Raw genomic sequence first — 24,942 nt, forward strand, 5'->3', positions numbered from 1 at the left:
TAATAAACGGGTTGGCGGGTTGAAAAACTCAACCCAAACCCATTTATTTCGTGTCATGTCGCGGGTCGTGTCACGTGTCGTGTCGAGAATTGCCAGCCCTACCCTCAAATCATAAGGGTTTCCGGTGCCTTAATCTCCATACCAAAAAGATTATCATCTCTCGTCATGTCACATTCGATGAATCTGTTTTCCCTTTCGGTTCTTTGACTCCGGACCGCTCCCCGAACTATGATTTCTCAATCATAATGATTCTCGCAATTTTTTCAACGATCCTCTTCATACAGCTCAACCTCTCGATTCCATCCCTACTCCGGCAGCTACCGCCGTTGAACCGATCATCGGCGCTGCCTCTTCCATCGATGCAGCTACGGCTGATGTCGATCTCAATCCTCTTCCCGAGGTTGCTGCCACCAATCCCGTATCTCGTTCTTCACGGGCTGCTCCACCTCAAGCTTCCGCCCCATCTCACCCTATGACCACTCGTGCTCGGCATGGCATCTTTAAACCGATTGATAAACTAAATCTCCACATTGACTCCACATCTTCTCCCATTCCTCGCACGTATTCTCAAGCCTTTCGAGACCCACATTGGTTAAACACCATGCAAGAAGAATATGATGCACTTATGTCTAATGGAACTTGGGAATTAGTACCTCGTCCTCATAATGCTAATGTGGTTAATTGTATTTGGTTGTTTAAAAAGAAGCACAATGCAGATGACTCACTCTCTCGCTACAAGGTTCGACTTGTAGCAAATGGTCGTAGTCAACGACACGGTATTGACTGTGATGAGACTTTTAGCCTGGTTGTAAAACCAGCCACCATTCGCACTGTTCTTAGCTTGGATCTATCTCATCATTGGCTAGTTCATCAATTAGATGTGAAGAATGCTTTTCTTCACGGTGATTTGCAGGAGACTATCTATATGCAACCTCCAGGGTTCCGGAATCCTCAGGCTCCGGATCATGTTTCTTTGCTTAAGCGATCCTTATACAGTCTCAAACAGGCACCCCGGGCTTGGTATCACAGATTTGCCCAGTTTATCACTGGAATTGGTTTCACGAATAGCAAATCTGATACATCTCTATTCATTTTCAGTCAGGGCGATCAACTTGCTTATTTACTACTTTATGTTGATGACATTGTTTTGACAGCATCTTCCACAAGTCTTCTTTAGCAAATCATCTCTACTCTACGTTCAGAGTTTGCCATGACTGATTTGGGCTCTTTGAACTATTTTTTGGGTATTGCTATCACCAGAGACCGTCATGGCATGTTTTTATGTCAACAAAAGTATGCCACAGAGATTCTTGAACGTGCTAATATGCTAAACTGCAAACTAGCTTGCACACTAGCTGATACATCAGCCAAGTTTGATGGTACTGGTCCGCCTGTTACTGACCCGACTCTCTATCGCAGCCTTGCAGGTGCTCTCCAGTATCTCACCTTCACTCGCCCATACATCACTTATGTCGTACAATAGGTCTGTCTTTATATGCATGATCCTCGAGAGCCTCACTTCACGGCTCTCAAGCGCATCCTTCGTTACATCCATGGAACTCTGGACCATGGTCTTCAGTTGTATGTCTCTCCATCACGCGGTCTAATCGCCTACTCGGATGCTGACTGAGCAGGGTGTCCGTCCACCAGACGCTCTACATCCGGCTATTGTGTTTTCCTTGGTCAGAATCTCTTATCCTGGTCGTCCAAGCGACAAGGTACCACTTCTAGATCCAGTGCTGAAGCCGAATATCGTGGTGTTGCCAATGCTGTTGCTGAATCTTGTTGGCTACGCAACCTCTTACATGAGCTTTTATATCCTCCGCTGTTTGCTACTTTGGTGTATTGCGACAATGTCAGTGCTGTCTATCTATCAAGTAATCCTGTTCAACACCAACGCACCAAACATATTGAGATTGATCTTCATTTTGTGCGTGACAAAGTTGCTTTGGGTCACATACGTGTGTTACATGTTCCGTCTTCTTCTCAGTATGCTGATATCTTCACCAAAGGTCTACCATCGACTCTTTTTCTTGACTTCCGAGACAGTCTGAATGTTCGTTCAAGACCTCCCGTTCAGACTGCGGGGGGCTGTTAGCGTATATTTCTTTTATTATGTATAGTCCATATATTTATTGTACAACCCATATATTGATACGGGGCCCATTCATGTATTATGGTATTTATTGTATTGCAAGGGCTTGAAAGGGATTCATGGGAAAATACGATTCAACAGTACGCAGTGTAAATTTTTAGATATTTTTCGATTTTTTTTTCTTTTTTCTACTTATCGGCAACACCTACTACGGACCGGCAACACCTACTACCAAATCCTACGTCCGTCCCTATATTAGAGCATACGGATTCTAGCCTTATTTTATTGGGATCATTTTATCAAGTGATGATCATGTCTACAATGAAGTATAATATTATGTTGTTGGATTAAGACACTAGGTATCCTCTATAGAAATTAAAAATGAGAGATATACCAACATATGGATTTACACAAGACACTTTTTAGTTTTGAGAAGATGCCCGATGAATGGTTTGATGAAGAAAAAGAGATGAAAGTTCTAAAGGCTTTATCCCAAATTCATTTGCACTTGTCAAACAATGTCTTGCAGGATGTTTTGAAGGAAACTTCAACACTTCTTTATGGATAAAGTTGGAGAAATTATTGATAACCATGACCTTACCAATTAAGTTGCTTTTAAAGCAACGGTTGTTCAATCTTAAAATGATTGAAGGGGGTTCTTTATAACAAAAGGTTGTCGGTTCAAAGTTTTATGAATTCTATGCATATGGCAAGAGAAAATGAGTGAGATTTAAGTGTTGTTTGTTTTTTTTTGGAAAAAACATTTTCAGACCTTTTATTGCTGCACGGTGCAACAATTTTCATCTCGCAACTGTTTGTTTTTTTGAAGTCTTCGTAGCGATTAACATATGTGCGTGTTCTGTTTGGCGGAGCACTTGTATTGCCTCTTCCAACCCCCTTTTTTTATGTTGCTGAAATCTTATTTCATTTTTTTGTTTCTTCTTGTTGAATTTTTTTCGTTTTTTATATTGAATAATAGTAATTTCTTGATGAAATATCATTATTTTTTGCTAAAATATCTTTATTTTTTTTTTTGTTGAATTATCATTATTTTTTGATGAAATATCATAAATTGTTGCTAAAATGTCATACATTATTAAATTTTTGGTACTAAAAAACTATTTTCAGTTTTATAAAATCAGTTTATTTTAATTTTTTAGTATCTGCAGCAGCATGCAGATGTTAAAAAAAACAAACACAATTCTTATTATAGTTTGCAGCCGTTTGGTCCACCTCTTCTACTACAGAGGGTTGTAGAGGTGGTCCGCAGATTTCATGAATTTTTTTTGTAAAAAACAAACAACACCACCTTAGAGTTGTATTGATACAAAGAAAGGCCCACTTAACTATGTATACCCAGATTTATGGGGGCCATCTCTAGTTGCTTCGAAAGGTGGAACTAATTATATGCTTACTATCATTGATGATTTCTCAAAAAAAAATATGGTCTTTCTTTTGTTTATTTTTTTTACTTCTAGAAATAAGAAAGTATAGGTTGAAAAACAATTAATTAATTGATGGTAGAGTACATGCACAACGGACTTGAGTTTTGCTTAGAAGGGTCTAATGTCTAATACCACGAGGAAGACATCACTTAACATCACATGGTGGTCCATACATCTCGACAAAATGGTGTAGCCGATGAATCACAACATAATAGAGAAGGCCCAATGTATGCTTTATAATTCCAAATTTCAAAAGTCCTTTTGGGAAGAGTTTACATCAACTTCTTGTTATCTTATTAACCAATCATCGTTATAGGCAATTGAGAAGAAAAGTCTTTTTGAGTCATAGTCTGGGAAACCTTTCGATTATAGTTTTAAAACCTTTTGGATGTCCATATTCTGCACATATTAACAATTAGAAGTTAAAACCAAGAGCAATTAAATATGTTTTTTCTTGGGTATAATCCAGGGGTAAAAGGATACAAGTTGTTAATTTTTCACTTGAAGAAGGTTCTTATCTGAAGGGATGTTACCTTTTGATAGGCTATATTTTTGTGGTTTGGGCTAGGCATCATAATATATAGGTCTTGGTAGGATGATTAGATTGTGTTGTGGTGATAATTGCATGTTAGTGGTTGTGTGCGACCGTACATGTGTGTGCGGCTGCACACTTGTGTGCTGCTAATTGTGGTATAAATAGGCCGTGTCAGTGTGTCAGAAAAGGTGACGTATGTATGTGTACTTTTCAAGGTGTACCTGACATTTATACGTTATAGATGTGTGCATGCTTGACTTTATTCTCCTTCTACTCCTTCTACACTCTGTTTGATTGTTTGCAATTCATTGATTACTGATTTGGATCTAAGGATTGGGGCTTACAATTGGTATCAGAGCCAATTCAGTGTCAATTTGAAAGAATCATAGAGTGTGCGGTTGAAGATAATTTTGGTTTTTGAAGTGCATTCATACTTTTTGATTGAGAAACTGCTACTAATAACTGTTTTTACTAGTTTGGAATCAAAATTCGTTCAAAAATCTAGTATTTTTGAGTGTGCGGTTGGAGCCTTGAAGGTGTGCGATTGAGTCCTTGAAGGTGTGCGGTTAAGTGTGCAGCTAGTGTGTGCGGTTAAGTGTGTGGTTGGGTGTGCGGTTAAGTGTACGGCTGAGTGTGCGGCTAAGTGTGCGGTTAGAGTGTACTGCTGGTGTGTGCGGTTGTAGTGTGTTGTTGTTGTGTGCGTCTGAAGTGTGCGGTTGCACTCATCCTAATTAACGAAGTTTTTTTGTTGATTTCTAAAACATGGAATCTCAAAGCATGTCAGCTCACCATGAATTGGATGCAATTATGGGAACCACTTCTCGAATTCCACGACTGTTATCTGCGGAAGGATTTCCAAAATCGAAATATCGGATCGAGAAGTACATCAAAATGAAGGATTTCAAGATATGGCGAAGTATTCTTAGAGGACCAATCCGCATTACAACTACAATGGAAGATGGAACCATAATTGATATGCAAGTTGAGAACTACACCGATGATGATTTCGAGAGAGTCGAGGAGCAGGAAAAGGATCTTGCTACACTAACCATGGCATTATCTCTGGAAATCGCTCAAGGTTTCCGTGAGTATACATCAACAAAACCTTATGGGAAGCACTGATAGAAGTCTATGAAGGAAACGAAGACATGAAACAGAGTCGCCAAGACATGTTGCGACAAAAGTTCAATATGTTTAACTATGTCTTGGGAGAAACACTCGAGAATTAGTTGCAAAGGTTTATCAAACTCACCACAGAAATGATCTCTGCTGGTGTGATGGTTACAAGATCGGAAATCAACAAAAAACTGCTGAACTCTCTGCCAAAATCCTGGGATATGAATGTCTCAGTGATTAAGAAGACCAAAGATTTGAATCGTTTGAGTTTGGCTGAAACGATGGAGATCATCAAGGCTTATGATCTCGATGATAAGCAAAGGGAGATTAACCATGTCAATTCATACCCCACAACAAATCTTGGGATCCAAACCACTAACAACACTGCTTTCTCAAGCTTTTCTACACCTCAAGCTCCTCAAGTTCATGTTCCTTAAGTTCAACCCTATGTGACTCATCAACCCATCTCATACATTACACCTCAAATGCAAAAAATTCAAATTCCTCAACCTCAAACTTCAGCTCAACAAGTTGGCTCTAGTATTGGTTCATCCACAGCTGCACTGACTCAATATCATGAAATCAGTCCTCAAGCTTCATCTTTGAAAGAAAAGGAAGAAAATCTGGCCCTCGCCACTGGTTTGGTAAACTGCTACAACGCTTTTGTAGCCGGAGAACTCTCTTCACAACTCTCATTTGCTGACCTAGACCAGATTCATCCTGAGGATGTGGAAGAGATGGACATTACATGGCAAATGACCATGGCGGTCTTCAGGGCAAAACAGTTCTTCAAGAAAACAGGAAAGAACAATTGGAGTGTGAATTCTGATAAGAAAGTGGGATTCAACAAAGGAAAACTAAGATGTTACAAGTACCATGATTCGAACGAAAATCGCAAAGCGAAAGATCCTGTATTGACAGTGACAGACCTTAAAAAGAGAAAGTTTGGTGACGAGTTTGGTGATCGCTCTAGGATCAAGATGTGGGCCTTTGACCATGAAGCGAACATGTGGGTCGTAAAGAGAAACTCTAGAGAAGCTGAGTACTACCGGAGCATTCATGACTTCAACTCATGGACAAAAGTTGATCTTGCCGAACTTTCAAGGGCCCCATTTCACAATCCTTCGTAGGTTCCCAGTGTGTACAACTTCAAACAATTTCTAGATAGGCAGGTCAAGGAGAACTTCTCAAAGATGAAAACTGCAAAAGCCCTATACAGAAAAGATGCGAATGTTCTCGATCCTGAATCTGGTGAGCCAATGAAGATCATACTATGGCCAGCAACAAAACAACTCAAAGAAATTTCTATCCCTCAGCACTTTCATGAAGGATATATTGACAACATGGAATTTTGGGCATATGATGATGAAACTGCCACTGCTGCCATTAAGTTCAAGAATAAAGAAATAGTACCAAGACTTATTTGTGCAAAAGATCTTCTCAGATTCAGAGAAAGAGACATTTGTACCTTGGCTCGTCACCAAATCATTTGTAGAAAAGAAGTCATGAAGGCTGCTGCCAAGGAATTCACTGGGATGGTCGCCACTATTATCAATGGAAAATTATGGATGGGATCTATGGGAAAATCTGACCTGAAGCTGTTCGAAAATACTGGAGAATGAAGACCAACTCTATGCTAGCCACAAACCAAGGGGGCGATTGATAGGCTATATTTTTGTGGTTTGGGCTAGGCATCATAATATATAGGTCTTGGTAGGATGATTAGAGTGTGTTTTGGCGATCATTGCATGTTAGTGGGTGTGTGCGGCCATACACATGTGTGCAGCTGCACACTTGTGTGCTGCTAATTATGGTATAGGCTGTGTCAGTGTGTCAGAAAATGTGATGTATGTATGTGTACTTTTCAAGGTGTACCTGACATTTATACGTTATAGATGTGTGCATGCTTGACTTTATTCTCCTTCTACTCCTTCTACACTCTGTTTGATTGTTTGCAATTCATTGATTACTGATTTGGATCTAAGGATTGGGGCTTACACCTTTGATGAAACTTTTATGATTCAACAAGTTATTAACTCTTTTATTAGTATAAAAGAATCATTTAAAGCAACTAAAAAGCATGCTCAAACTGAGATGAAGCTTCGTACCTCATCTACAACCATTCAAAGTACAATTGAGGATCAAGATTCTTCTTCGCTAAATGATCATATTGTGGAAAATTCAACATATTCACAACCACAAGCTACTAATCCATGCATTGCTAGAAATAGGCTGAAAAGACATATTGCACCTCCGAAGAGGTATGTCGAAGCTGATTTTTTTCTTATTCTCTTACAATTGCTAAATATGTTGTTTCAGTAATAGTCGGTGAATTATGATGAGGCTATTAAGTCTGATGACTTTGGTGATTGGTGATTGATATACACAACAAGATGGAATCTTTACAAATAAATGGTACTTGGAATATGGATCTTACTTTGAAAGGGAAAAAGCTCGTTAAGTGCAAGTGGGTTTATAAGTTTAAGTAACATGTTACCCTAGATAAAAAGTTAAGGTATAAAGCTCGGTTAGTAGCAAAAGGTTACAATTAGATTCCCGATATTGATTATATTGACATATACTCTTTTGGTTGTTAAAATGTAACACATATTTCTTGTAATTGATAATTTTATGAGAGATGTAACATATTTAGTAAAATAAAGGTTAAAATATGTATTTTGTTGGACTTAGTTGAAAGAATGAATGTTAAACAAGCGTTGGCGGTTAAACAGAAGATGTGGAATCCCCAATTTTATGGTCTGAAAAACACCTTTTTCTTTATTCTTATTTAAAATAGAATATTCTTTTATTTGTTCGGAATTTGTCCCAAAACATTATTAATGTGAGATAATATCAATATCAAAGCATTTATGAGGAAATAGTTTTCATTAATATTTTAAAACTTGGGATGTCATAATCGATACAGTGACATAATCCTAAACTAGTCTTTACAGGACTTACATCAATTTATTTAATGGCCTAAAACTCCTTAAATCTCTCGGTAGATTCAAATGTCACTATCCCTATACCTTCGTATCGTTACCTGTGATACAGAGAAGCTGAGTGGGGTAGACTTGAGAGCCTGGTGAGCACATAGAGTTTTTACCTCACAATATTATAATCTTTTAAATATACATTTCACAACAATTAAATAACCCTATTACCCATTCCCATTATCCTCACTTCTTGATCCTAAAATGATGATCTTAAGGGATCTATCCTAAAGTGTTAGGAAGTAAAATAGATAACAAGAAAAAACCTATAAGCGCACAAGAAACATTATTTATGTGGTTCAGTCAATGTGACCTATGTCCACTAGTAGGAAGGGAGTATTCTTTATTTCAGATCTCTCAAACAGTGGTTGCAAGTAAAATTACACAGAGATTCGCATATCACTCTAGAATTCAAGATATTAAATGACCTAGCATGCATCCATATTTATACGTAATGGATCATACCTAAAGCCTTAATGGGCTAAGCTCATTGGCCCATATGCCCATGAAAGGTGTCAACCAATCACAATCCGTCATGCAGCATCTTGTGGAACATTCTTCCATGTCATACAACCCATGAGCATCAAAGATACACATGATGGAGCACCTAGTGCCATAGTGGAGCATCATGATGTACCAGTGGCACATCATGAACACTAATGGCCCAACATCCAACATGGTGGCACAACATGGTGTAATCCTTGAGAAATACCAACTTCTGAGCATCATTGAACGATCTTGAGCATCACAGAGGACTTCATAGCATACTTAGCTCATCAGAAACTAAGGTGGTCCGTCATGCGCCATGATGGTACAATATAGGGATGAGCATGGGACAAAACAGGTACCAACCCATCCCGTTCCCGATTTCCCAAATACCGAATTTGATCAAAAGTAAATCCCGAGTACCGAACCGAATTAACATCATGGGTACCGGTACCGGGAATGGTACCGGTTTTCGGTACTAGTACCGATACCGGCGGTACCGATTCCCGAATTTCATGTATTTGGAGTACCAAGTACCGTCCCATATTTTTAAATTCGGTACGGTTCGGTACCGGTACGGGATCGGGATTTGGGATAAATTGCTCATCCCTAGTACAATAAGTGTATGGATATCACAACAGGCTTCAAGTGTGGCACAAGAGCTTCTAGGTTGGAGAAACATCACCATCTTGGCGCAACAACATATTCCATGGCACAACGGGGATAACTCATGGCGCAAGAGGGAGTAGCTTGGCACAAGAAGGAATGCCCTTGATGCAACAACATCCTTCTTGGCACAACCCTTTATCAAATGGCGCAACAAGTTCCTTTGTTGCTCCATATTACTCCTATGTGCTCCAAACCTCTTCCAGGTGCTCCAAACCCCCTTTTATATGATCTGTTCCTTTGGCACTTGATTCGTTTCTTTTTCCAACGATCCATTCCCTTCTCAGATGATATTTTCCTTTGTTACATGATCCATGAAACCCAAGTGATCCATTGAGTTCCAAGTGCTCAAAATTCTCCACATGTTCCATGAGAATGATCTAAATGCTCAAGTCACATTTAACAATCTCCACCTTGACTGTAACGACCCAAAAATCAGGGGTAAAAATTTCATTTTTAATCTAACCCAAACATAGTTACCAATTATTCCAAACATTCCAAAACATTGTTAATTAAAATATTTATCAAAGTTCATCCCAAAATCATTCACTGGGGAATCACAGTGTGTGTACTGCAATCAATCCGAGCCCTCTTTTTTGAAATCGATGATACCTGAAACCAAAACTGTAAACTGTAAGCACAAAGCTTAGTGAGTCCCCTAGAGCATACCCCACACACAATCCACATAACCATATCATATTAGCTATAAAGCAATCTCTACCACATAACGCATATCAATTAGCTATAAAAGCTATCTCTAGCATTAGCCACAAAGGCTATCTCTACCATTAGCCATAAAGCTATCTCTACCATCAGCCACTAGGCTATCTCTACCATCAGCCACAAGGCTATCTCTACCATCAGCCACAAGGCTATCTCTACCGTATATCATCCATACATACATATCACATACCTCTACATAGCAAGTATACCAGCTAGTATAAAATGGGCCGGCCTTAGTGCCTTAGACCCATTGGTATGTTGAGAAGACTCACCTTGCACTGCTGAAATCCCAAATATAAAACTCTAGCTACTGGTTGACATTCTCCCGAACTTGTTGGATTAGTGTCTAAGTCAATAACTATTTTGGTATGTACTTGACCTGATGGTGCATGGTCCTCTGGGTTGCCTTCATCAAAGCAACTTGATAGGATGAATTATGGAGAGAAAAGATTAATTATGATTTATTAATATATTATGAGAATAATATATTAAAGGAGAAATCATATTGTTTAATTATTATTAGTCAAGAATTAATAAGAATTAAGTTTGTGGCTAAAAGACATTAATTAAACTTAAGGGACTAGAACTGTCAATTGTGTGATAGTTGAATATTGGGCTAATGGACTCCATATTAAAGGGGTGGATGAATTCTATGGGGAAACCCATTGGAAATCATCCAAAGGCCTTTAAGAAAGGAGTACATGGGTTGCTTAGGGCCTTAGCATCCAAATTAGGGTTTCCTTGTTAGATAACCCTAATAGCCTCACTATTTAAGGAACCCTTAAGCCCCAAAAACGTGGAGAACTAATTAGTTAGAGTTTCCACACGTTTTTGAGAGCCTCCTTCTCTTCTCTTCTTCATCCTCTTGCTCTTGGTGTTTGTGAACCATTAGAGGAGTGACATTTGTGACTCTAAGCTTTCTAAAGTCAATACAAGAAGGATTTGAGATTGTTATTGCTACATAACAATCAAGGTATGATCTAAACCCTAATTCATATGTTATATTGATTAGATCTTAGGTTTTATAGTCTTGGATGAATTGCATGTACAATAGAGAAACCTAGATCTAAGCATTAGGGTTGCATGAGCACATAGGATGTTCTTATGGCTAAAACTCATCAGTGGTATCAAAGACTTGATTGGTTTCTATTGTATTGATGCCTTGGTTATTTGTTCAAGCTTCAAAAATCGATTTTTTGGCCCCTTGTCTGATGAACTCGGCGAGTAGATCCAACTCGACGAGTCCATAGAGGAACTCAGCGAGTTCGAGCGTCAGAAGGAGGCTGTTTCGGGATTTTTTTTTGCCTATTTTGACTTAGGATAATTGCCATAATTGTTTAAAATTAATAGAATTCGAATTTTATTGATTCCTTATGATTATCCTTGTCAAAATAAAAGATTTTGGTCATCTAATTAGATGATTGTTACCTTATTTGATAAATGTTAAGTTATGGAAATTATTTGATCATTATCTTGCAAGAATTTGAACTAGATCTAATTAGATAACCACCAATTATAGTTAATTGCCTTATTTGAATTCTGTGATCTAGAATATTCTTGACAAAGTTTGGAAAAGTTTCAAATTAATCCCTTTAGGATTTATAGTTTAAATTAGAACTCAAAAGTTTTGTTTTGAAACTTAAATAGTTGAAACCCTAATGTTTTGAAAAAGGTTTCAAAACTTGCCCTCAAGTTTTGGAATTTAAATTTTGATTGAAAAGTTTGATTTTGAAATATTTAAATTCTAAACCCTAATGTTTTGAAATGTTTCAAAACTTGCCCTCAAGTTTTAAAATTTAAAAGTTGATTAAAAGTTTGATTTAGAAATGTTAAATTCTAAAACCCTAGTATAGTTTTGAAAAAGTTCAAATCATACCCTTATGGTTTTATTAATTAATTAAAGTGTATAATTAAAAGAGATTTAATAAATCCATAAAGTTTTGGTTTACAATTAAATTGAATTAAAAGTATAATTGTTAAATTTGACCACCTAGTATTTTAAAAGTGTAAAATACATCCTATACTATATATAACATTAAAAGTTTAACATTATATATGAGTAAAAGTCAGTCTTACCGTTAGTAGGCCTCATTCACGAAGCTGGTCTATAAGGGGTGTTTAAGGAAATTGCCTATAAAATGGCGATTGAATGGGTATCCACTCTTACCCACCGCACTCTTGACTAGTGGAGGGTCGTTAGCCGAACGGGTAGGATAGGACAGAACCTTCCATTATAAGTATAATGAAGTACAAAAGTAACTATATGTTTTTACAAATTCCCAATCTTAGTTACTTTAGGCAAAAGTGAATTGATGCAATTCCATGAAATTAAACTTTGTACCCTTGCAAAGACGTTAGTGGAGCGTGTGTGGTTAACCGGCACACTAAATGGTTCTAAGCAAAGGTAGCAAAGGGTGACTCAATGTTTGTCATAGTTCGGTGGAGCGTGTGTGGTTTACCGGCACATCGAATAGGTGACTGTAACATGTGAGGGCACCATGTAGATTTGCATGGTTATTCACACCCGCTTTGTGATCCTCGACATCCCAGTCACAAACTAGAGGGGTATATCGAGATTTAAACATGCCATTGAAAAGGTTCAATGAATCTCAAAGAATCTAGGAGTTTTCAATACATTTAAGACTTAATCTATTTTTTGTTTTTCATGGTGGAAAATTAGTGAATCGTCATTCACTTACCTTCAAATGTTCTGCAATTAGGGTTACGGCATCCCTCTCCCGAGTTGTGGAATATTGTGTTGGGTCCTAGCCTTAATATCTCATTTGGGTGATTTATTAAAGACTCAATCGATCAACTAACTTGAATTTGTTTTCTCCCGTTTTGTAGATGTCAAAGTTCGACAACTATGGTCTTCCCAAATCTTGTGGAACAAGCATTCCACATGAAGATGATATTCCACGATTCGATTGAGGAACAAGAAATCATGCTTCACTTCCTCCACCTCCTCCCGTTATTCTCCCTAACCCACAAGATTGAAGAATTGAAAGGTTCAATGTCACTAAAGCCCTATTGGAAATGAGACATGAAGATGGTAAACCCGTGTGTTCCCACGTTCTAGGAATGAAATCACACATCGATAGGTTGATAATGTTGGGTGCGTCATTCCCGGATAAGTTGGCTGTGAACTGGGTTCTGCAGTCACTTTCCGAATCATATAATGAGTTCAAGAGAAAGTATTATATGATGGATCATGGCGAAAACCTCATTGACCTAACTTACATGCTCATTGCTGCTGAATCAGAAATGATTTGGCAAAGCAATGGAGCGTATTTGTTAGGAAAGTCAACCAACCATGCTTCCGAGGACGTTCTAGGAGAGCCGACCTGCGTTTGCTGCCAAGAGAAAGGGCGTTGGATACAAGTCTGCCCTAAGAGCCTGAAGTGTCCAGAAGATGGGAGAGTCAAAGAGTATGGTTGTGCTTCAGGTAAAATCCACTATCTAACTCCATTAAGTTCCTATTCATTGATTCTTAATACATAATGTGATAAGATTGCATTTGAATGTCTTGCAGGATCTGTGAAAAGAGAGGAAGCTTGATGAGAAAGCAAGATGAGTCTAATCACGAAGAAATGGATCTCGATCGCATGGATTCGAAGATTAGATTTGAGCTTAGAAAGTTATGATAGTGTTGTTAGGAATATTTGATTACATAGTTTTTTCAGTTGATTTTGCATTGTAAGGACAAATGTTTTCCGTTGCTTTTATGAATAAAATAAATTTTGATTTGACTCATTTATTTATTTATTTATTTCCTTGCAATGAAATTGTTATGAAAAATTGATGTTTGCATATTTCTACAACGAATGGATGTGATTCTTAATTATGATAATTATGGAAATGTCGAGAATTTACCAAATAGGGAGAGTTTCTCATCGCCCAAGTTTCAATTGGACAGAAACTTGGAATCATGCAACTTGGTTGCACGATGAATGAGAAATTTCATATTTGGAAATTAGACTAAGTCGTTGACAAAGTGTCAAGTGAAGGACTAGGAGATCGAGTACACAAAGTTGTGTGTTGATCAAGTCCAACACAAGAGTAACAAAGATATTCGTCATGATTCACTAAAGGTTTAGTAAATATGATTATACTTATAAGATTAAGTATAATTCTGAATTGATTGAAAAGGTTTAAATCAATAGCAGAACGAATAAGAAGAATCAAGTAAGCAGAAAGATAAACGTTTCTCTATTCTAAGAAGAAGGGAGAGTACCTTTTATGTTTTTGATAGGTCTTAATGATTAAGAACCATATCTCAATTAATCCTCTGTGTAAGTCTTAGTACAATTGTTTGTCTGAGAAGAGGAATCAAGAATTGAAGAAATGGTTAAATCAAGAAGTCAATCATACTTCGTTCCAAAACAAGTCTTAGAGTTAAGATTATGACATTGAGTGACAAGTCCTAAGAAGGTTTATAACATTCATCAAGTGTAGAATTTGGAAAAGGATTTTCTTATTATCGTACATTTGAAATTGGAAAGTTGTGATGTCTTGGATAAGACAAAGACCAACTAGGACCAATTTTATATGGTGTTTTGTCTTGATAAAAGCTACACTAACTCTTGAATATTTGATTGTCAAGAAATGTTTATTGACAAGAGAATCTTATATGTCAAGGAGTTAGTGGGAGTCTTAATGGTCTTGAAAAGTTTCAAGAACTAATCAAGAATAAACCTTGTCGATCATCACTAGCACACAAATAGAGGTTTACAACCTATCGTGTTGACGTTATCTTGTTTCTGTGCCGTTCCAATCGAGTTAATTATGCATATGAGTTCGATGAGTTCTCATTTGAATGCATAAAAGGCGAGGACCTTGATCAATGAAAAGTACATTGATAGGAAAGGGTGAGCTGCTTAACTACTTGGAAGACATGGTGGGCAGCCGTGTTACCATAAGGCAAGAAATCAAGATTAAGAAAGTTCGGTCCATATGAGTTTGAATTTGTTGTAAACTTTGTTTTTGACAAATTCACATGGATAGGAACACATACACCATTAAAATCTAAGTGTCATAAGATTCCCTACTTCATGAAAATAACTGTGAGGAAATGCTTTCACTAAGAGAGATTTTAAGAAGATAGCGATTGTAAAATTGTACTCTCAAATTTGATTATGGTTACGGTATCCCTTTCTATGATTCGAATTGTGAGATTTGGCAATTTGTCTGAATTGTTTAAGACACACACATGAACTATCTAAGGCAAAGGTGTATAAGTTTATAAAGCCTTGATAAAAGATTATCAAAGCATTGGGTATTAGAAATATGAACTTAAAGAAATTCAATAGGCATTGTTTTTCTGAAAGTTAAGTTGTTTCTGAATACGTGTGGGAGCATAAGTGTTATGGTTATAATAATCGTCGTGATAGTGGGAGCATAAATGTTACGATTGTATGATTATTAAGGCAAGTATTGCAAGTTAGCAATATTAGTTATAGAAAACAAGAGTTATACTATACAAAGTCGTAAGGATTGAATAGTTATTTTGCTATAATTAAGGGAGAGAATATTATGCTTCATTTGAAATCTAAAGGCTTAGGTTGTGGAATGTTAATAAATTTAGTCAATGATACATAGTACGTTCTCAAATTTCGATTATGATTATGGAATCCCTCTTCATAAATCGAATTGTGAGAATGTGACACGTAAAATATTATGGCAAAAGATTGATAAAGTATCGAATCTTTATGTAAGACATTATGCATCGTGTCCCACACGCTTCGGGTATAGGATCGATTGAAAATGCTATAATATTTTACCATTCTAAAATTTTTCCAAATGTCTAGCGCATTTAGAGGGAAAAAGGACAAGAATCGGTTTTGACTAAGATAATTAAACAACTATCAAAGGACAATCCAAAGTTCACCGAGGATTGGTCGCTTGTGAGTAGTTGGAGGTATAGTATTGGATGGACCATATCGACATTATTTTGAATAGATAAGATTCTATTAATAATGAGTTGTCATATGGTAAGTATGGAAAGGTTTCCATATTGGGAGTCTGATATTAAGAATCAATGTCTAGATTAGAAACTTTTATGCAAAAGGATGTTCAAAGGAATGTACTTTGAGTGAAAGACATCACATCTATGGAATTGTCTTGTAACAATCTCCGATAGAGGACTTTGTACTTTCATTGGAAATAGTCCTTGTGACTTTAGTGCAATGATATTACGAAAGGATCATTACATAAAATGTTAGAATCTAGGATATTCTATAAGTGGCAAGAATTTGATATTCTTTCACTTATAGAAATGATTGGGAGTTGTGAAATGAGTATGATTGGTAATGTGTTCATTTGATCTATTTCACAAAGTAAGAACCATAGGTAAACATTGTGTGCATGCTAAGAGCATGGGACAAGTGTGGTAATAATTCAAGTAAGAAGTTGATTACCCGAAACGACAAATAATGAGTAATCGATGTGGTGATAAATAAAAGGTGTTTTATTTATACTCAAAGGTTTGAGGCCATATGGGATTAGTATTATCCTTGTGTTTCACTTTGCATGTTTTGACTTCCTGAATAATTTAATTGGTTGAGAACAGTCAAATTATTCGAACGGGCCACAGTCGTTCATATGTTGGAAGTAGATATGAATGAAGACTGTCGTGAATTGGTGTGTAGATTGTCCAAAGTGTATTGGACATAAGCAAATGTTTGCTGCAACGTTCATGAGTGCTTATGAATATGATTTGAGCATTGGATTAAACCCACGTTCACTTGGATCACTTCATGGATTTTATCACGAGTGATTAATGAGACGATAACATCTTATATTCTTGAAACCGAGATGTGTGAGTTGTATCTTGCAAGTCGGTTGCACATTGATAATATGTAAACGCACCAGTAACTTGGTGTTATATAACATATTGTTGTGTGTGATTTGGTGAGTGAGTGCAAGCAAGCATTGAGTCAAAGTTTATTCATTCCTTTTATCCAAAGTAGGATAAAAGCGATATCTGTGGGCCCCTCGATGATTTAGTGATGGCACCTAAGTGCTTGGCCAAGACGGGACTAAATTGATGTGTTCAATTGTAGTCTGTTGTCAGTCATCATAAATCTGAATTTGGGAAACAGCACATAGACAGAGAGAATGATTTAGATCCATGTATCCGTCTATATGATATCTAGAATGGAGGAATATATGATCCCTTATCTAAAGGACACGCGTATCTGATAAGATCAGAGTTGACAACATCTTTAGAAAGCTACGATTGCAGATCAGGATCTGAAGTCATATGCAGAATAGTTATTAGACTTATCCAAGTGGGAGACTGTTGGATTAGTGTCTAAGTCCATAACTATTTTGGTATGTCCTTGACCCGATGGTGCATGGTCCTTTTGGGTTGCCTTCATCAAAGCAACTTGATAGGATGAATTATGGAGAGAAAGGATTAATTATGATTTATTAATATATTATGAGAATAATATATTAAAGGAGAAATCATATTGTTTAATTAATATTAGTCAAGAATTAATAAGAATTAAGTTTGTGGCTAAAAGACATTAATTAAACTTAAGGGACTAGAACTGTCAATTGTGTGATAGTTGAATATTGGGCTAATGGACTACATATTAAAGGGGTGGACGAATTCTATGGGGAAACCCATTGGAAATCGTCCCAAGGCCTTTAAGAAAGGAGTACATGGGTTGCTTAGGGCCTAAACATCCAAATTAGGGTTTCCTTGTTAGATAACCATAATAGCCTCACTATTTAAGGAACCCTTAAGCCCCAAAAATGTGGAGAACTAATTAGTTAGAGTTTCCACACGTTTTTTGAGAGCCTAATTCTCTTCTCTTCTTCATACTCTTGCGCTTGGTGTTTGTGAACCATTAGAGGAGTGACATTTGTGACTCTAAGCTTTTTAAAGTCAATACAAGAAGGATTTGAGATTGTTATTGCTACATTACAATCAATGTATGATCTAAACCCTAATTCATATGTTATATTGATTAGATCTTAGGTTTTATAGTCTTGTATGAATTGCATGTACAATAGAGAAACCTAGATCCAAGCATTAGGGTTGCATGAGCACATAGGATGTTCTTATGGCTATAACCCATCAGAACTGTCAACATCAAACAGTACCCAATTAATAATTGAGTTCCAAGCCTAAGGTCCAAATCATACTCCAAAGGCCCAAAGGCCAAGTAATGGGCCAAAGCCCAATCATATGGCCCAATTTTCCAAATTGGGCCCAAACCTCTACATGGACTTATTTTAAGGCCCAACCTATTATTCTAGTCCAAACATTGGGAATTCCCATGGCTCAACCTCTCATAGTCCTCAAGGCCCAGTTGTGGCCCAATTTTCCCAATTTGGGCCAAGCCTCTCTAACAGGTCTTATCCTAAGGCCCAAGGATTTCCTTAGTCTATAACATGTTCCCAATTGGCCCATTAAGGCCCACAACAACTTAGTTCAATAAGTGGCCCAATAAGAACCCAATTCCAATTAGGGTTTTTCACATAATATGTCGATTAGGGTTAAGTAGGAATTATGGCCCAACTTTCCTAATTTGGCCCAAGCCTCTCTAACAGGTCTTATCCTAAGGCCCAAGGATTTCCTTATTCCATAACATGTTCCCAATTGGCCCATTAAGGCCTACAACAACTTAGTTCAATAAGTGGCCTAATAAGAACCCAATTCCAATTAGGCTTTTTCACATAAAATGTCGATTAGGGTTAAGTGTTCCTACTTAACCCATTAAGTCCAATATAGCCTTTAGGTTAATTTTCCAATGTTGTAAATTAATATTTTAAGTTTATTAATCAATTCTATAGCGGGTCCCGATCAATCCCCAAAATTAGGGCTTCATGGCATTTAGGGCTTTCCAAACCCTAATTGGGGTTTCCGACCCAATACAATCTGACTAGGCCCAAAGTTAAGTCCTTAGGCTCATTAGGACTTCATTAGGCCCATTAGGGTTTCAAGCACCCCAAACGAATCAAACGCAACAATGCAAAGCACACCGCCACCCAAAACGGCGGCTGGTGGCGGTAGCCACCACCTCACAGTGGTGGTTTATACTTTTCTTTTTCATTATTCCAATACAGATTACAATAATGTCTAAACACACACACACACACACACAAACACACACACTCATAAAATAATACACACACAGCCACCCCTAGTGGTGGCCGGTGGTGGTTCCTAGTAGCAGCCATCATGGCTGGCGGCCATGGTGGTCTCTTTACGTTTTTGGCCAACAATTCACACACGACATACCTGCGCATCTAAAGTAGAAACACACCTATACACCCGTGTTCGGAAAAATGGAAGCAACCCCCCACCTGGTGGTGTTTGGTGACGACAGAAATAGTCACATCGGTGGCTTAAGGTGGTAATGGCAGCAGTAGCAAGGTTTACGGCAGTTATGACCGCAAACGGAGGTAGTAAGGTGTTTTCGGCTGGGAAACGGTGGCAATCCAACACCGAGGCAATGACCACAATAGCACAAATACCTCAGATAGCAACAACGATGTTCGCGACGTCCAATACTGAGAGAAACGACAGGGAAGAGAGAAAGAGAGAGAGAGATAGAGAGAGAGAGAGAGAAAGAGGTGGTACACGGTCATGAGATTGTCCTCGGTGTTTATGGCTTCATCATCAATCGGACATCGGCGGGTGACAATGGTGAATGTGGGTCAACGCAGCAACCCAAATGCCAACAGCAACAACATCCACAAACGGTTTCCTGATTTCTTCGTGCCTCTCCATCTTCACCGACGATGGAATAGGGTAGCTACTCGGTGGTCCTTCGATGGTGGCGATGAGATGACGGCTAGGAGAGAGAGATATAGGGTTTGCGGCTGAAGGATGAAGAGGAAGGGGGGGGTGATGGCTGACCTCTCCTTTAGGGTTAGGGTTTGGCAATCCTTTAAATACCTGGCTCCATCAAGATGTTTTCCATAATGGCATAAACAGTCCCTCTCCATAGAATTCTTCCCAAATCAGCTCTCATATTTACTATTACACCTTTGATCTCATAATTTTTTTCATAATTAATCCACTATTACTAAACAACCCTTTAGCCTCCAAAATATTTTCAAAATAAATCCCAAAATTACTTTTTAGGCCCTGAATAATCCGATTTATAATAGTTGGCTTCTCAAAACCATCACCCCACTAAATAATATAGATTTAGGGCGACTATTCGTTCATTAATTTTTATCTATTTAATTATTAATTAAAGAGAATGTTACATTGACTTGAGCATCCTTTGAGCTCCACCTCGAACAAGAACTTTCTCTCCTATATCGCCATTTGTCCTGAAGGGACCTATCTCCTACGAACATCAACTAAGTCCAAGAAAAGCTTGAACTTCTTTGTGGGCAATGAATTTGTCAACATATCTGTTGGGTTGACCTTGGTATCAATCTTCATTATTGAAAACTTTTCTACTTCCAGAATATCCCGAATGAAATTCAGCCAGAGATCAATGTGCTTTGTTTTCTCATGATACAAAGGATTCTTAGAAAGAATCAAAGCACTTTGACTGTCATAGACATGTACTCAAATTCAATTATAGACAAAGCAACGATATCGTGTAACGTTGACTTCCAACTGATGACACATCTGAATAAAGTGAATATGTAGCATATCCATGAACTACATTTCAATAAATCACCACCATAATCAGAGTCAACATATCCCACTAAGTTACTCTTTGTATTTGCTCCACACACCAAGAAAACATTCACCATTCCCTTTAAGTATCACACGATCCACTTTACAGCTTCCTAATGACTCTTCCCTAGATTGCTCATAAACCTTCTAACCACACTAACTACACGAGCCAAATCAGGTATGGTATATACCATAGCATGTATGAGACTTCAAACAACACTTAAGTATGGAACTCTACTCATTTACTTTCTTTCTTCATTAGTAGTGGGCATAGTGTTTATACAAAGTTTAAAGTGAGCGACCAAAGGGATTTCAACTGGCTTGGACTGATCATAATTGAAGGATTGAAGAACTTTCTCAATGTACTTCTGTTGAGAAATACACAACTGCCCTGCTTTTCTATCCCTTTGTATCTGCATTCCAAGTATCTTCTTTTTTCCTCCCAAATCCTTCATTTCGAACTCATTCTTCATGGTCTCCTTCAATTCATTTATTCTAGCCATGTCCTTGGCTGCGATGAGCATATCATCAACTTATAGAAACAAATATATGTAGGAATTTGGTGATAATTCCTTTGAGTAAACACAATTGTCAAACTGGTTTTGAGTGTAGCCATTCGAGATCATGAATGAATCAAATCTCTTGTACTATTTTTCTTGGAGACTACTTCAAAACATACATGGATTTCTTCAGCAAAATACATGATCCTTCTTAGAATCAAGAAACCCTTCTGGCTGTGACATATAAATCTTCTCTTCTAAGTTCCCATGAAGAAATGTAGTTTTCACATCAAACTGTTCAAGCTCCAGATCAAATGCACTCACCATGGACAAGTCAATCAGGGAACAAATATCATGGTGCTAGCCAAAAGGTGGAGTTTGCAACTCAAAGTCTAGACAAAGTTGTGATAAGTGACAATGAATGTCAAAAAGGATATGCGAGGCATCCAAATATATTACAGTTGATGGAGCTTGAACAACATGATGTGAAAGGAATTTCAATTGGCTTGGACTGATCATAATTGAAGGATTGCATAACTTTCTCGATGTACTTCTGTTAAGAAATACACAACCGCCCACCTTTTCTATCCCTTTGTATCTCCATTCCAAGTATCTTCTTTGTTTCTCCCAAATCCTTCATTTCGAACTCATTCTTCTCGGTCGGCTTCAATTCATTTATTCTAGCCATGTCCTTGGCTGCAATGAGCATATTATCAACTTATAGAAACAAATATATGTAGGAATCTGGTGATAATTCCTTTGAGTAAACACAATTGTCAAACTGGTTTTGAGTGTAGCCATTCGAGATCATGAATTAATCAAATCTCTTGTACTATTGTCTTGGAGACTACTTCAAACCATACAGGGATTTCTTTAGCGAAACACATGATCCTTTTTAGAATCAAGAAACCCTTTTGGTTGTGACATATAAATCTTATCTTCTAAGTTCCCATGAAGAAATGCAATTTTCACATCAAGCTGTTCAAGCTCCAGATGAAATGCACTCACCACAGACAAGTCAATCAGGGAATAAATATCATGGTGCATATCCTTTTAGGAGTTTTTCATTAAATCTCTCAGTATATTCAAATTTCACTATCCCTATACCTTCGTACCATTACCTGTGATACAGAGAAGCTGAGTGGGGCAGACTTGAGAGCCTGGTGAGCACATAGGGTTTTCAACTCACAATATTATAATCTTATATATATATATATATATATATATATATATATATATATATATATATATTTCACAACAATTAAATATTCCCATTATCCTCACTTTTTGATCCTAAAATGATGAGCTTGAGGGATCTATCCTAAAGTGTTACCATCTTTCACATGAGCATATGTGGGGAATCCAAATATACATAAGCTAGAATATTCAAAGGGTTTCCCGGACCATACGTCTTGAGGAGTCTTCATGTCTATTACAGTTAATGGTGATCTGTTCACCAGATAGCAAGTAGTGTTAACTGCTCCCACCCAGAATTGCTTGGATAAGTTGGAAAATATTCGCATGCACCTTGCATGCTGCATGAGTTTTTGGTTCATCCATTCTGTCACTCCATTTTGCTATGGTGTGTACCGTACAATGTGGTGCCTCACTATAGCTTCTGCCTTGCACAAATTATCAAATGAAACATTGCAAAACTCCAACCATTGTCAGTCCTTAGAGTCTTGACCTGTTTTCCAGTCCTTTTCTCAACCAGGATCTTCTACTTCTTGAACTTTCCAAAAACTTCATATTTGGTCTTCAGAAAGTACAACCAAACCTTTCTTGAATAATAATCAATGAACGTCAAAAAGTATGAGCATCCTCCTTGAGACTTCAATGGTGCAAGACCTCACAGATCTGAGTGGACATACTCCAAGATTTCCTTGTTTGTGTGTTGATCGGTACTAAACTTCACTTTGCGATGCTTTCCGTTAACATAAGCTTCACAAAACTTTATCTTTCCAGTAGCCTCTCCATCAAGCGGTGCTTGTTTTCTTAGAACTGACATACCCTTCTCACTCATGTTCCCCAACCTATGATGCTACAACTCTGTCTTGTCATCACTTTCATTCAAGGATTAGGAGATAGCCACTAATCCCATAACCGTACTGCCTTCTAGGATATAGATCCCTTCACAAATCATCTTCCTTTTCATTATAAACAGAGAACCTTTGATCACTGTGACCCATTCACCTTCACCAGCGTACCTCATCCCATTCTTAGCCAATGTGCTAAGTGAAATTAAATTCTTTTGAAGTTTTGGAATGTACCAGCAATCTAACTTCCTAACCTGCCATCGTGTATCTTGATCTACACCATGCCACTACCTTTGATATTTCTCACCCAATCATCACCCATCTTGACTGTGCCATTCCACTCTTTGAAAGAGTCGAACTAGTCATGATTATATGTGATGTGATAGGATGCTCCAGAATCCAAGACCCAAGCATCAACAAATCTTGATGTACTAAGAGTCAGTACATCACCATCATCCCCTTCATCAGAACTTTCCCGAACCACAACAAGAATGTTGTTGCTGCTTGATTCACTCTTAAACTTCCTATTCTTCAGCTGTGGACAATTTCCCTTGAAGTATCCCTTCTCCTTACAGTTATAATATTTTACGTTTGATAAACCTTTAGACTTCAATTTTGAATGTGATCTCCCTCTGTTTCCCCCTTTCCTCTCTTATTTCCTTCCTCTCCTTGCAAACAAACTAGAACTGGACACCTCCTTTCCAATTAAAACTTTTCTTTTTAGTTCCATAGACATCGTAGAGTCTTTTACATCATTCACAATGATCATTTTTCTACCATAGGGAATGGTATCAACAAAGTTCTCATATGAGTTAGGAAGAGAACATTAGAAAATGAGTTCTTGATCTTCATCATCAATCTTCACATCAACCCCTTATAGATCCAACATAATTCGATTGAAGTTATCCATATGATCTTTCACTTGGGTACTTTCAGACATTCTGAGAGTGTACAAACTTTTCTTCTGATACAACCTGTTCGGTAGTGAGTTGTTATGGTGCTTGTTACAAAGTTTATCCTAGATCCCAGAAGAAGTTGTTTGATCTACGACCTCCCTCAACACTTCATCTGTCAAGTTCAATAGAATGGCACTATGTGCCTTCCATAGAATGTCCACCTTCTTATTATTTTCCATGTCTTTACGCAATGTTGCGTCTCCTTCTAAAGCCGCTGAACATCCTTGTTGAACCAGATAAGCCTTTATCTTCACCTTTCACAATCTGAATTCATTTTGTAACATCCCAAAATTCAAGACTAGAAATTTCTTTTGATAAAATGTTACTTAAAGCATAATCATCAATCCAGAACATAATCAGAGTATTAATTTCCAAAACATGTGTTCATTATCAGAGTAAAACATTCCCAGGCTGTCTAATCTATGGTGTGTGCCATGCGATCACACCGAGCTCTACCCTCCGCTACCGGAAGTACCTGAAACCAAAACTGAAAACCGTAAGCACGAATCTTAGTGAGTTCCCCAACCTACCACATACCATGCATAACCACATACTGTACATACTGGTCCACGCCCGCTATTCTGGGCCTCGCCCGCTACAATGACCCCGCTGCTCCAGGCCTCGCCTGGCTTCGAGCCCCGCTCGGATACAGATCTGTTTAACTTAGGCCTCACCTGTCACTGGGCCCCGACAGCTAACATATAATAGCACATAAGCATATAACAACACATAAGCTA

Source organism: Lactuca sativa, chromosome 8 (assembly GCF_002870075.4).
Source record: "Lactuca sativa cultivar Salinas chromosome 8, Lsat_Salinas_v11, whole genome shotgun sequence".
Taxonomy (NCBI): Eukaryota; Viridiplantae; Streptophyta; class Magnoliopsida; order Asterales; family Asteraceae; genus Lactuca; species Lactuca sativa.